General features: G+C 41.9%; 1 protein-coding gene across 2 annotated transcripts in view; it reads right to left on the bottom strand.

Annotated features, from left to right (window-relative positions):
* The window catches only part of LOC149065304 (rho GTPase-activating protein 18-like), a 234,053-nt gene extending 219,190 nt beyond the window's left edge, over positions 1-14,863 (bottom strand). The window contains exon 1 of one of the 2 annotated variants that reach the window (XM_089254179.1): positions 14,642-14,863. The gene's annotated coding sequence lies outside the window, so the exon portion shown is untranslated. Of the gene's footprint in view, positions 1-14,437 lie in introns of both variants that reach the window. The other variant, XM_089254178.1, reaches the window with a different exon arrangement.
* Positions 14,864-15,290: the final 427 nt, after the last annotated feature.

Here is a 15,290-nt window from a genome sequence, read left to right as displayed (position 1 = left end):
AAAGAAATATTTTTTGCATTGAAAAAATAAATTTTTGATCGTCGGAGGGCGGGGCACAGGCCCCCCATGCCCCCCTTCCCCTGCGTACGTCCCTGATCCTACCAATATGTGTTAGGGACAGAGTTGATGACGAAATTTTGCTCACAAGGGGGAGGGTCAGTTTTGCGGATAAGGGGTGGGAGGGGACATAAATTTGCTGACGGGAATACTTGAACGGTCCCAAACCAGTTTTTGCGATCGATCGCCAATTCCTCAAACACAGTTCGTCCAAATTCGTTGCCAAAAGCCTATACCTCTAGGGGTTAAAAGCGGTTCTGTTCCGGTTGGAAAACAACAATTGTTGTTCGTTGGTACAGTGCACCATCTAGTGTGAACATACGTAACACACGTGTGACATTTTCTTTCTGCGGCGCACGTTGCAGATTTCGGCATAATCCGCTTCAGAGTCTCTGAGTAACTCTTTTGGTCGCTTACAGACCTAGTTTTTCGCTCTCCGGATCACTATTTCGGCCACTCACATGCGTCCACTCGCTGTTGGTCTAACACTCCATGCTCACACTCTCTCTAGGTCACTTTATTGGTCATCCGCGTACTTTCACACGCTCTAGGTCACTTTTGGCACCCACTGACTTTGTCCCTCGCTCTGTAGGTCATGGGCGGAGATACGGGGGATATATGAATTGACATCACCGTCCCGTCCCCCCCCCCCCCCAGACTTCTGAATATATCTCCGCCGTTGCTGTAGGTCAGCGGTTCTCAACCACTTTTGACTCGCTTCCTGGTATATCATTTCTACGGCGGAGCCCTGTTGGGCTATTTTTTATTTATTCATCGAAGTTACTGATTTATTTCTGATTAAAAATATTTATAATCATTTTCTTTTTCAAATTTAATTTTTTTTCGTATTTTTCTCAAATGGCCGCGAAGCACCGGTTGAGAACCGCTGCTGTAGGTCACTCCATGGTTGCACACACTTTTTTTTCACTCAACATGCTTGCAAACTCTCTAGGTCACTCATTGACTAGGCAGAAGAAGTATTCTGGTTTTACCACCTATGGACCACACAAATTTTTCGACCCCACCCATTCTTCGAATTTGCCACTTCCCCCCCACCCCATAACTTGCAGCCTGCTAAGCCCGTCTTCCTTCCTGTAAATACGTCACTGGTTCTCAGTGCGGATGACTATTGTACAAAGCTGGCTGCGAGTGTGGACCTAGCTTGAAACGAAAACCGCTCCATGGCCCAGACCCGAGCTCCCTTAGTGGTTCTATTAATTGGATTGCAAATTTAATAACAAGGAAAGGATCCCAGGGTAATGACTTCAAAAAGTTTTAAAAGAATTACCACTGATTCTACTCGCTTAAATATGCAGAGAATTATTATCAGTCACTCAAAGAAATTTTAAATATTAAAATTTTTAACATATTGCAGGTTGGAATTCATTAAATCAACTTTTAAGAACCGCGTTATACTGAAATCGCGTATAAAGCGAGGGATACCTGTAATATATAATATGAGGGTGACATCTAGAGCAAAAAAATTAGTTTGTGATAATTTTCTTAAAATTTTACAATCTATATATATAAAATTGATTTTCTGTGTGTGTGTGTTCTCTATCCAAATCTACAATTTTAGATCGATCGTCGCCAAATTTTACATATATACCAAATGGGACCCGACTTGAACGATAGGCTACTTTAAAATTTCGTCAGACCAGGGCAAATGCCCCAAATGGGCAAAAAACTGTCCGGCAACAATGGTTTTTGGGCCTCAACAATCACTTTCCGAACGTTTACTTTGGTTACCGTGGTTCCGTAGCAATGCGTTTCAGACGTGTATATGCCTTTACAACGGTTTGTCACTTCTTTAATCCTGTTAGTATATGTATAATAGTTTATGCCTTTATAATGGTTTGCCACATTTTCAATATACTCTCAGTCACGAGGCTTTTTGAATAGACGTCATAATCATCATCAGCATCGCTTTGAGAGTCAGGAAAAGGGTGATCCTCATAGAAATCAGTGCTAAAATTGTCGATTTTACTGTAGAAATGCGGAAATTAGTGGGATTTTCCGCCCCATCAATAATTTTAAAAATTGTATTGAATTCTCGATTTTTGAAATATTCAGTTCGCTTAGAGATATACGAAGCCCAGGAGATTAAATACGAAGTAATTAGCCAAACCTATACTTTTGAGTTAGATATTCGAGCATCATTATCATTGATTTCATTTATATCTTCTCAAGTATTAATAATAAATTCTACAGAAAAACTTGTGGTGGAGACACAATGTCTTATAAATGATCTTAAAAAGAAAAAATATATAATCTATTTCACACATGTTCGAAGTCACTGTGGCATCATTGGGAATGAGAGGGCAGATGATCTCGCACGGTCTGCTACACTTCTTAATGTCATAGAAAATGTGAAAGTCCCAAAATCTCACTATAAATATGTGTATCGACACAAATCAATCCATCAGTGGAACACAGAGTATGTCAGTTCCAAAAATGCCAGGCCGGTAAAGAAATTCTTCCCTTCGATTCCGGCGAGAAGGAAGTGTTACCATTTCTCCACAAATTTCCATCTGACCCAATTTATTACTGGGCATGGGAATTTTCAAAGTTATCTCGCGAGAATGAAACTTGCCAGTAGTTCGCTGTGTATATGTGGAACCAATGAAGAAGATCCTATGCATCTTCTTCTGTCGTGCAAAAATCTAACGAAGGAGAGGGTTCATTTCAGAAAAGAACTTAAGAAACTGTCTATTTCTTGGCCGCCTGCATTGTCCGATTTGGTCAAATCAAAGGAAGTCCTACGCATTCTAAAAATATATGTACAAAATATCTTTGCGAAAAAATAATTGGTTTCTATTTTATTTTTTGTATATACAATGTGTACATTCTCATTTTCCTTGCAAGTGCTGTTTTCGATTCTTGAATAATTAATCAAAATTTCCATTTAAGTACTAATTATTATTATTATTATTGTTATTATTATTATTATTATTATTATTTTTTTTTTTTTCTCACTATCTTTGTATGTATGTATTGGTGTGTGTATATATATGTGTATGTGTGGATATATATATATACTTATGTGTGGTCGTATATTTTTCTATTCATGTGTGTGTATTGAATTTTTTTTTTTTTTTTTTTTTCATTGCATTGATACCATATGGCATTCACTGGTGCAATATTGCGCTTTGAAGTGCATTCGTATATTGTTATTGTACATACTGATCTGATTTTTCCTTTCTTTTGTATTACGCTGTATTGCAAATTTTGAGTTTCTTGAACCGTATATGTTTGTTGTTGTTACTTACGTTTGTAAGCCTCGTGGCATACTCTGTGGAACACGGGGAGTTGTTTCTGAAGGACCCAAATAAAAAAAATAAAAAAAAAAAAAAAGTATGAAAATTAATGTCTCCATATTGTCTCTTTTGATATTTATTTGCATAAATTCGTGTAGGTTAGGATATTTTAAAATTAGTTATGAGCCCGTGAAAAGTGCATCGAAAAAACTCCACAGCTTTAATTAAGCATTTTTTGAAAGCTGAAATAGGCAGATGGGTAAGTTGAAATTCAGGGGGTGGAAGTTTATCGAAATACCTAGCACCCCTTAAAAAAGAAAAAATATATATTCATTTCTACGTTTCTGTAAATCTAGATTTAATTATTTCATGAATCGCGAAGTCGCCATATTGGTTAACTTGCACACGGTTTGTATGTCCCTCAAGAAAAAGAGAGGAAGATATCACGTGATCCAAAAAAGCCTCATTGAAGAAAACCCGGGCAGCGCCGGGTATTATAGCTAGTAAGTAATTAAAAGCAATCCGTGTACAATAATTTGCAGCATTGATAATTGATATATTACTCAATGAAGTGATGATAATTATTGGTTGAATGTTTAAAAATGCAGTGTCTTATATATATCATAAAATCTAAATTATGAAATCCCCATTTATAAAAAAAAGGCTATCGTTATTGCGAAAATTGCAGCCAAAGAAAATGCAATTTACGTCGAACGTTATTGCTAAAACTGCTGCAGGCTGGAGACGTAAAGAGCTGTTCAAAGGTTTTTAACAACTGGCTGCTGCAAAGATGAATTTTGGAAAGAGAAAATTCACACAACTGCCTTTGCGGGGAATCGAACCCACGTCCTTCCACATTCCGGGTGAACGCCCTAGACTACAAAGGCAACGGTGGCGAAATAAGTCGCCATATGGTGGCAGCGTCAGCAGTTGTGAGTTTGGCCTAAACTGTACAAATATGCTTCGGAAACCGAACCCAACTCTGGGAACCTTAACCATACGCGGATCCTGAAGAGGGGCGATCGCCCCTCCATGGGCGGAGATACGGGGAAGGGGCATTGCCCCCCCCCCCCAGAGTCAAAGTTTGAGTCGACTGATCTAATGTACATATGTATGTATGAATTGACATCATCGTCATCGTGCCCCTCAGACTTCCAAGTCAATCTCCGCCTATGCACCCCTCCCAAGAGCCAAAAAAAATGAGGAAATAACTTTTCGGTCCCATAATGTATGATACGAATTAACGAGCTTAATGGTGTCTTTCCCCACTACATTCGCAGCTGATGGTGTCTGCCTTGGCTTTATTCGCAGCTCAAGATGTCCGCATCGGCTTCATTCACAGCTGATGTCAACCTCCACTCAATTCGAAGCTTAATATGTTCGCCTCTGCTTTATTCACAGCTGATGATGTCTGTCTCTGTCCCATTCGAAGCTAAAGATATCTGCCTTCACTTCATTGGAAGCTAAAGATGTCTGCCTTCATTTCATTCGCAACTGATAGTGTCTGCTCGATTTTATTCGCAGCTGGAGATGTCTGCCTCGGCTACATTCTAGGCGGAGAATGTCTACCTCTACTCCATTCACTGCTGATGTCCGCCTTCGCTTCAATTGTAGCTGAAGATATCACCTCGGCTCTATTCGCAGCTGAAGATGTCTGCTTCGGATCATGCGTGGATCTGGGAGGGGGGGGGAGAGCAATCGCCCCCTCCAAAGAGCCAAAAATGAGGGAAAAACTTGTCCCGTAAAATACGGGATGATTCACCTAACCTGAACAATGAATCAAAAACTACTATGGCTTTAACTCACGGGTTCTCAAACTGTGCGCCTCCAACCTTTGTCGGGACGTCGCGACCTCCTTGACAAAGGTTTCTCGAAAATGTTCTTCGTTAAACAGCTCTGCGGAGCCCGCGGATAAGTATCGAATATGGGGAAAGGGGCGCCTCGGGTGGAAAAAGTTTGAGAACCCCTGCTTTAACTCATCGAGCTTATATTACTGGGAGGGAGCATCCAGCCTCCGCGACGGCAGCAACATCGAATGCAAGGAAATCGCACACACTCGTTCAATTAATATAAACTGTGCGTTCAAATTATAACTGTGCGTGCCTGGCAATTTCCCCCAATGAAATGTACAGTTCAATCCCTAAACATTGCAATTAATTATCTTTTAAAGATTTAGAAAAGAGATAGAGAACTCTTCCAAAGGTAAAGAGATATTAAATAATTTCTTTCATTAAATTTTTTTTATCCGCCGCTGCTGTGGGGCGAAAATCAGCAATAGCCGTAGCCATAATCACCACATCCGCATTGCTGGCAACCTCAGTTACCGCAGCTTGGAGATCTGATGCGCTTTCTACCCGGCGAATGTGAACATCTTCAGGCACCGGAACTTCAACATTACGAACTTCTGAAATTATCTCCTTCGTTAATTTCTGAAATTATCACATGCTGAGATTGTCTCTTTCATTGCTTTTAAAATCATCCTATCGTTGCTGAAACTATTTCTTTCATTCATTGTTTTAAACTCCTACTTATGCCACAAGAAGATAACGGAGATTGCGCCGACATTCAACGCGTCACGTGATCTTCAGAAGAATGATGTTGCGGACACAGTTCTCAGAACTTGCAGCACCTTCTAAAGCAGGCCTCCGCGCGAAGCTCGTGACGTCACTGAAGTCGCCCACATTTCACCCTATAGTCACTGGATATACTGCAAAAAGAAAAAGGTAAAGATTTCGCATACGTCGGACTGCTATATCCAATGGCAACAGGTGAAATTAACGACTTCAGTGACGTCAAATCTTCGCGCGGAGAATTTTTGCTATAGAAGGTGTTGCCACTGCTAAGGCGTAGACCGCGGACGCCATACTGCTTCCAGTAATGTAAAAGCTCGTTGCTTTAACTATATCCAAACTCGTTCACGACGATACGGAAGTAAAAAGCGAGAAAAATTCCGCGAAATTCTGTCGTTATAACCGAGGTTTGCATTTTCAAAACCCTTTTCTGATGAAAAATATATAATCAGATACTATCGAATACTGCGAAAGTTATTTCACTAGGATTATTGGGTGACCAAATATTTGATCGTGGAAAAATACGGGACATCGATAATTCTAGCTTAAAATGTGAATTTCCAGTGAAATTGCCAAATATCACTTGTAAAAAAACCCTTATGAAGGCCGGGATTATCCTGCTGAAATTCGATGACAGATCTCCTACAAAACTCGTACAAAAAACAACTAATAAGCCTATTGGTTGCATTCGCTCAAATGTACCAATACGCCGATTGATTGCACAAGTGCTTAATCACTCGGAGAATGAAAATATTGGTCCTGGGGGGTCTCAACTGAAATTTGCAATCAGGAAAATGAATGCTTAATCACTAATGACAAACTGTCGTCGGTGAATTTTTCCAGCGATGATTTTTTTCCGTGCGTAAATTTCCCTAGCGGCGCATTGTCATGTCGGTGAATTGCGCATGTGGTTAATTGTTTTCGGTGAATTTTCCGGCGGTGAATGGCAGTCGGTGAATCTCCCGTAAAACCTGAGAACCTACTGAACAAGGAACGTATTACGAGAGAATCCAATCCACCACAGAATGTCTGGACCCCCTGTTACAGCGTGCATAAAGGGTGCTCAACCTTTTTGGGAGTGCGGGCCACTGAATTAGTTTTAAAACATGTCGTGGGCCCCTTTAATGGTCTGTAAATGTGCCGTGGGCTGCTTAAGTAACCTGGAACTGGGCCGCGGGTCACTTAGAGTATGTAAATTCGTGAGGGCGGCCTGTTCAAGTGATGTGGTGCAAGCCACTTAAGTTTAAATGAGAATGTGCCGTGGACCACTTAATTGAAATAAGAATGTTCCAGGGCCACTTAATTGAAATAAGAATGTTCCAGGGCCACTTAATTGAAATAAGAATGTTCCAGGGCCACTTAAGTGATCTGGAACCACGCCCCAGGTGACTCAAGAGATCTTGTAAACGTTCCGCGGGTCACTTGATCTGGAAATTTTCCGCGGACCACTTAAGTAATCATGAAACTGCAGCGTGGATCACTTACGTTATCTGGTAATTAGTATGCCTCTTATTTCATTTTCAAAAATTGAGTTTGAGGCAGCGGGCCACATTCGGCCTGCGGGCCCCATGCTGCAAGCATTTGTGGCGTGCATCATCATCAGGTCGGTTGAGCAACAACAACAACGAAAGAAAGGAATGGGGAAAGGGAAAAATAGAGCCAATGGCACGAATATGACCTTGCGTATCTCCGCCTAAGCCTTGACCGACCCCGAAATTATAATAAGATACATTAGATGATGATGGATCTTACGCTAGAGCCCGACAAATAGGCCCGGGGATCTCGGATTTCGCCGATTATTCAGTGCACGGAAGAGGCCATTACGCATTCGATATACCGGTCCCCCCCCCCTCTTTTACCAGTTTGACGAGTGAAATAAAATATGCACATTGGCAAGAAGAAAATATTTATGGTAATAATCTGTCTTTTTTTGCGATTGGAAAACGTGTGGGATATTGTCCGAGGATATTATTCTGGGTACGGTTTCGTAATCGCTTTCGTATTCGCGTAGGAAATTCGGTTTTTCCTCCGTTCGATTTGTTTTGACCCTTCGAGAGAGAAGGGGGCGCTCTTTATCTACTACGCTCTACAGCAGACATCGTCAACGTGTTGAAGGTTGAGATGTTGCAAAAAAAAGATTTATGTGAGCACACAGTGGGAGAACGGTGGAAAAATTTTATATCCATGAATCTCCGCCTCTGCCCAGAGAGCGAGAGACTAGGTCAGTGAGTAACCTAGAGTTCGCAAATACGTGAGTGAGCAAAGGAGTGACCCGAAGCGTGCGCAAGCATGTGGATTACAAAAGGAGTGAAATAGCCAACCTAAGAGCGTTGTGTGAGCATGTCAATGAACCAAAAAATGCGCAAGCATGTGAAGTGACCCATAGTGTGTGAACATGAAAGTGACCCATAGTGTGTGAACATGAAAGTGACCTAGAGATAGTGTGAACATGAGAGTGACCTAGAGATAGTGTGAACATGAGAGTGACCTAGAGATAGTGTGAACATGAGTGACCTAGAGATAGTGTGAACATGAGAGTGACCTAGAGATAGTGTGAACATGAGTGACCAAAAGAGTGCGTAAGCTTGAAACAACCAAAAGAGTGCGTAAGCTTGAAACAACCAAAAGAGTGCGTAAGCTTGAAACAACCAAAAGAGTGCGTAAGCTTGAAACAACCAAAAGAGTGCGTAAGCTTGAAACAACCAAAAGAGGGCGTAAGCTTGAAACAACCAAAAGAGGGCGTAAGCTTGAAACAACCAAAAGAGGGCGTAAGCTTGAAACAACCAAAAGAGGGCGTAAGCTTGAAACAACCAAAAGAGAGCATAAGCCCGTGAGTGACCAAAATAGTACGCAAGCATGTGAGTGATCAAAAGAGTGCGTAAGCGTGGAACAACCAAAATAATGCGTAAGCCCGTGAGTGACCAAAATAGTACGCAAGCATGTGAATGACCAAAATAGTACGCAAGCATGTGAGTGACCAAAATAGTACGCAAGCGTGAAACAACCAAAAGAGTGCGTAAGCGTGGAACAACCAAAAGAGTGCGTAAGCTTGGAACAACCAAAAGAGTGCGTAAGCGTGAAACAACCAAAAGAGTGCGTAAGCTTGGAACAACCAAAAGAGTGCGTAAGCTTGGAACAACCAAAAGAGTGCGTAAGCGTGGAACAACCAAAAGAGTGCGTAAGCGTGGAACAACCAAAAGAGTGCGTAAGCGTGGAACAACCAAAAGAGTGCGTATGCTTGGAACAACCAAAAGAGTGCGTAAGCGTGGAACAACCAAAAGAGTGCGTACGCCCGTGAGTGACCAAAATAGTACGCAAGCATGCCTTTCTCTCATCAAGCGTTCGTCGTAGGGAAATTTTTCCGATCTAAAAAATGCCCAAAATGTGTTACCTATAAAATCGCTCTATACCAGTATTGAGAGCGTGTGTCACAAAATTAAAAATCTAAATTTTTATTTAGTCACCCCGCGTCCTAAAAAAACCCAATTAGAGAGAATTATTTCCCCGTCTCCTCTGAAGTATAACAAAAAAATTGCACGTTTCCAAATGACATACAGCAGTGATTCCCAACGTGGGCGATGTAATGTTCCAGGAGGCGGTAGAAGCTCTCTACGGGTATAAAATATGATTCTATGGGTTAGATTGCGTTGGGGGGAGATGGGACAAAAAAAATTGGGAAACTGATGTACAGGGTGGGCAAAAATTCCGTAGAAAATTTAAAAATTCATAAAAACCGGAAAAATAACTAATTATTCTCTCTATTGTGTATCATTTCAATACTTTAAGTTAGTCGATTTGTCTATGTATTAAATGTATAATATGAGCCTTTCCTGGCTCCTTGGGTATAACTCCTTCAATTGTATATGTACTTTCTATGCTTGAATAAATGAAAAAAAAAAACGGTTTGCAGGGTTAGCATCGCTAGTCACGGGAATATTATTAAGACAGAAAAAAAAAACAGCCAATGGGTGGCGCTGACTTACACAAATCAAAGAAAAATACGCAAATAACGAACAGAATGCCTCCAAATCGTTTATTACAGCAGTACGTGTACCACATGACCACCACAGGAGATAACACATTGCAGGCGAGTCACAAATCCAGCAACGGCAGAGTGCAGCAGGTCGACATACACGGTTTGCAACGGTAAACTGGTTGCGGATGAGGAGCGCAAGTTCTTACAACCGTCTGTCTCATTTGCATATTTCCACCGAAGTCGCTCGTACCAGCGCCACCTATCGGCTGGTTTTTTTTCGCAACGTGCAATTTTTTTTTCTGGGGGACTGGTTTTCATCCATATGTATGGTAAACCCTTGACTAGCGAACCAACTGTGGCCCTGAAGGTTATCTGATCTGTGGCTTGCCCCCCCCCCAAACCTAATTTTGTAAAAATGAACTAAGTGGCACATTTACAAATTGCTTGAATGACCTGTGGCACAAATCCAGAGCATTCAAGTGGCCCGCGGCACATTTTCAGATGATCCTCAAAGATCACTTTCACATTCAAAGATCACTTTCACATTCAAAGATCACTTTCACATTCAAAGATCACTTTCACATTCAAAGATCACTTAAGCAACACAGTTCCAGAACACTTGAACGATCCGTGGCACATTTAGAGATCACTTGAGTGGCATGTGGCACAGTTTTAGAGCACTGAAGCGGCCCCCCAGTGCGGTTCTACATCACTCAAGTTACCCGCAGATCATTCCCAGATTACTACTCAAGTGATCCGTGGCATAATTACGGATCACTTGAGTGATGCGTGGCACAGTTCCAAACCACGTAAGTGGCCCGAACATATTTCCAGAGCACTTAAATGATCTGTGAAACATTCAGAGATCACTAAAGTGGCTCTGTAGGGGACTTATCAATAGGGGGAATGTTAGTTCAGGTGCCCAATAACTATCGAAAGCTTTTTTTCCCCCTTTTTGGCGCACTAAATAAGATGTCATTAAGAATATTTCTTATCTTCATAAAGGGTGGTTGATGACGTAAGCATCATCCAAACCCCCCCCCCACACCATCGAAAGTCCGCAAATCGGAAACCCCTTCCCCCCCCCCCCCATCGATGCTGACGTAATACTGGAATGACCCCTAAAGTGTCAATATCTGTATAATTTAAGGTTTTTTAAGAGAATCGAAAAATTCAATTTTTGTCATCATTTCAATTTTCCAGGTCAACGTGTAATTTTCTTTTCTTATCTCGCGCCCCTGAAAGTGCTCCCCCGCACCCGGGGATGAGGGCGCCCCAAGTTAACAGCCACTGATCCAAAGATTCAAGTCATGAAATATTTTCATTCATTATTAGGCTCGTAACGAAAATATAAGAAAAAAACCCCGCGCCTCTTTATGATTCCAATAATGAATTGTTGAAAATTATTACTAAAATATTTTTTGTTATCATAAAACGCATTGTGTCAAACTACAGTCGAATCCCGTTATAACGAACTCCAGGAGACCGCAGAAATCACTTCGCTATAATGAAATTTCGTTATAAAGGAATTCCAGGTTTTTGCATTGTTCCTATGGAAACTTGTCTGGCGGATTACAATAAGTGTTCGTTAAAACGGGATTTTCGTTATTCGTTAAAACGGGATTCGACTGTATTTCCAATATGCATTAAGGCTATAAAAAATCAGTATAACAAAACAACGTCTTTCTGAACTTTTTTTTTTTCCCTTCAACACACTAACATCCTGGATTTTGTACTCCATCACACTGTATGCACAATCTTTGTTACATGCTGTATAATCACGACTTCCAAAAAATTTCTGTTCGTAACTCGAAAAGTTCGTAAGTTGGGGAGTAATTACGTAAATTATTTTTCTTAGAGAGGCCATGAAATTCCCAAGCTCATCAATGATGTTCTGAACTTTGTATGCGTGACCCCTAACGCAGGGGTTCTCACAAACTACTTTTTTTTCTTTCTTTCAAACCGAGCACAACTCAGGTCTATCACCATCTATGGGAGATTTACTACCTAGTGAGTTGCGCCGGAGGTGTACCTAACTGTCTGCGTGCGTATGTAGTGTTGTGTTTGATTTTTCACTGCCGCCATCTATATTTCAGAAGTGAAGAGAGTGATGTGTTATGATTGAATTACATTTGTACCTCTTGTAGGTCTGTTGCTCTCTGTGGAGAGATTTTTTTTAAAGCGGGGGGGGGGGGGGTCGGTTCGCATTCGCGTCTTTAATTTGGAAACCACAGAAAACCAACTTCAGCCGACCGTCACTCCGGCGACGGTGGGGTTCGAACCCGGAACCTCGCGACGCGAGTCCGTCATTATGTCCAATCGACCACCACAGCGGCTCTCAAACTGTACTACGCAGCCAACCTTTATCAGGGACGCCTCGGAACGGCCGCCGTACCAGAGCCATCGTAAGGCATAGGCCCATCCGGGCACGGCGGCCTCATACGAAGAGGGGCGTCGCAAGAATGAGATCTGGTTGGAATTTTCGAGAATTTGTTTGGTAGGGCCTCAGAAGAATCAATTTTCCCGGGGGGGGGGGTCCACGATAATCTTAAGACGGCCCTGGGCCAGGCAAAGGCTTCTCGAAGAGATTCTTTGTTAAACTGCTCTGGGGAGCCGCGGATAAACGTTGATTAGGGGTAAGGAGAGACGCGGGTGGAAACACCTTCCCTAACATTAATGTTGCGAGAAATGCTCTTGATTCGTGTTCATGTTGTCGTCTGTCTTCCATATTCTGCAGTGGAAATGGTAAATTCTTGAATTTTCACGTACCATGTTGTCAAGGAGGGTGACAGTGGCCGGAAGATTGACTTATTTTCCAAATTATCATTACTTTATAATTATGGAACCGACAGGGTTCCAGACCGTTGGGGGGAACAGTGCGATTCTTACTAATTTTGTTCCTTCACCTTATAAATTCACTGTAGCGGGGCCTTGAAAAATGTCTGTCCTGTAGTCCGTCAAAGATCACGGCCTATAAATCCCTCTTCCCGCCCCCCCCCCCCAAGAGGTAGGGCCCATGTCTACAATATCTGAGCACAATTCACCACAATGGAAGGGCTATCAGGGCTGCTGCACAACAGATAGTCTACCCAGAGCTGCAAATAAATACTCTTTCAGCTGAAGAAAGCATGCGTTTGCCCCCTCCCCCTACCACCACCTTCTGTGTAGTTTTAAATACGTCGTTAAAGGGAGAATTAAGCGCTCTTTCTGTACCAGCACCAGGGGCATCGTACCCGCGTGCACTCTTGAATTGGAGCAGGGCCTGTTTCTCGCACGAGCAAACGGGATAAGTACGTGCCCAGGGCCCAAAATTTCGACGGCCATGAAATTGACTGCCTTTTCAATTGTGATAGAGGTCTCTCCCCACGCCCATCTCAAAGAACACTATAAAAGGGACCCCCCAAAAATTCATTTGCCCAGGGCCCGTAAAATTTCGGGTTTCCTTGAAACAGAATTTTAAGCTATTTCTATGTTAAGAAGTCAAAATGTAACTCAATTTAATCAGAGTATTTTTACTCCATTTTGTGCCCTAAAATATAGCAGCCCAGTGCGGCTGCCCCCTTCGCACCTGCCCGATTCTGGACTAGAATGCAGCGGCACACCGTCAGGGAAACAAGCAAATCTCGCCAGTGAGACATTTTTCTTTAGCGGTGACTGATAAGCATGACACTGGGGGGGGGGGGAATTGATAACCGAAGTAGAATCGAGATCCAACATAAAGCGATTATTTCTCGCATGGGCTAACGGGGAATGCGCCCAGGTCCCCAGAAATTTTTAGGGCCCCGAGAATTGGCTGTCTTTAATACGTCTTCCTTTTTCCGTAGAATATTGCCTAAATGTGTAATTCAGTTTGATGGTAATATAATATGCAACATCTATAATAGCAAGGCCTCAAAGCCAGGCCGTATCGAGAAGAGGAGTGGGAGTCCAGGTCACCCCCCTTGGGAATATTACAAAATTAATATTCGTTTTCTCATGCTAAAAATTCTCTATAGATGAAAGGCCCCTCCCTCTGTATAAAAAAGGACCCCAAAAAATTCATGTTTACTAAGGGCCTGAACATCTGGCAGGGCCCGGGGCTTCAGAGAAAAGAGTAGTTGAATTTTTTGAGAATTCGCCAGGTAGGGCCTTAGAAACAGCACTTGGCCCAGGAGGGCTCATGGTGCTCTTAAAAAAGGCCCCGAGTTCCAGCGCTGGGGCCAGGGCGAATTGTTTTTTCCCTCCAGGATAAAAATCTGTCTACGTCCCTTTTTCACCGCTATATTAAAGGGTGCCCCAGAAAATTCATGTTTGCTCAGTGCCTAAACTCACTCCTCCCCAAGAGTGGGGGATGACGGGGATATAGTTCTGGGGCCCGGTAGAATTATCATATGTCTTTTCGTGCTGTTATATTAACTATAGAAGAGCCCGTGAAAAGTCAGGCTATGGGGAGCCCAACTTTCGGGCCCTGCTCCAAGAGGGGGGGGGGCAGGACTACCAAAACATTAATGAAATATTAAGTCATCATTGATGACTTCAGTGACTTTCTCCCATCACTACGAAACATCAAAAAACTGATATCATGAAACCGAACTTACCTTATCTTTTAGTTCTCAGCTATCCGACGTCACGGTGATTTTTGTAAATAATCCAGATTATTCCAAGGAAATAATGTTCATTTACATGCGGAACAATTTTTGCACATCAACACGCACATGCACACACTGCACTGACGTCGTCGCTGTGTTTGAGCAATGCTACCACCCGGAATTAGTCAAAAAAAATATATTTCAAAAACAAACCTGTATTTTTTTTCTCTCTCTCTCGGCTTCTGTGGCGCTGTATCTAAAGCTTTGGCTGTATCTTTACGCAATGAATCTTCGCGGTTTTCTGGTTCTCTGGTGGGCGGGGCATCCCGCTTGCCACACAGGTACTTTTTTATTTGAGTTTTGAAACGAGAAAAAAAACAAATTTATGCAGCGCCATCTGTTGATCATAAATGTTATCAGAATTTTTTCACGTGTAAGTGGCGGGATAGAGATAAAAATAGATAAACGCAGCTGTTGTATTGAACCAGTGCCAAAAAGAAAAAATTAAATTGTTATTTGTTATTTTTTAACATTGGTACATTGGTTATTTATATATATATATGTGTGTATGTGTGTGAGTTACTTGATAAATAAACGTAATTGATTCATTAATAAATGCGTAATGATTGTGAAAACTTGAAATATCCCCTTTTCCACTTCGAGTAGTAGTTCGGAGTGCACTATACACAGGTTCACAGCAGTAAAAATCCACAGTAAAAAATTAACCGGATTTAAAAAAAAAAATCCACAGGATTCTAAACCATAAATTCTTTGTTGTATGGTTTCACCACACGTGGGTCACAAGCAGTGCCGTCTTAACGCATGGGTTCACAAAAATGAGATCTGGTTGAAATTTGCGAGA

This window comes from Pholcus phalangioides, unplaced genomic scaffold (assembly GCF_987345545.1).
Source record: "Pholcus phalangioides strain wild (caught in Gottingen) unplaced genomic scaffold, Ppha-v1.0 ptg000040l_1, whole genome shotgun sequence".
In the NCBI taxonomy this organism is placed as follows: domain Eukaryota; kingdom Metazoa; phylum Arthropoda; class Arachnida; order Araneae; family Pholcidae; genus Pholcus; species Pholcus phalangioides.
This window is presented reverse-complemented; position numbering and strand designations above follow the sequence as displayed.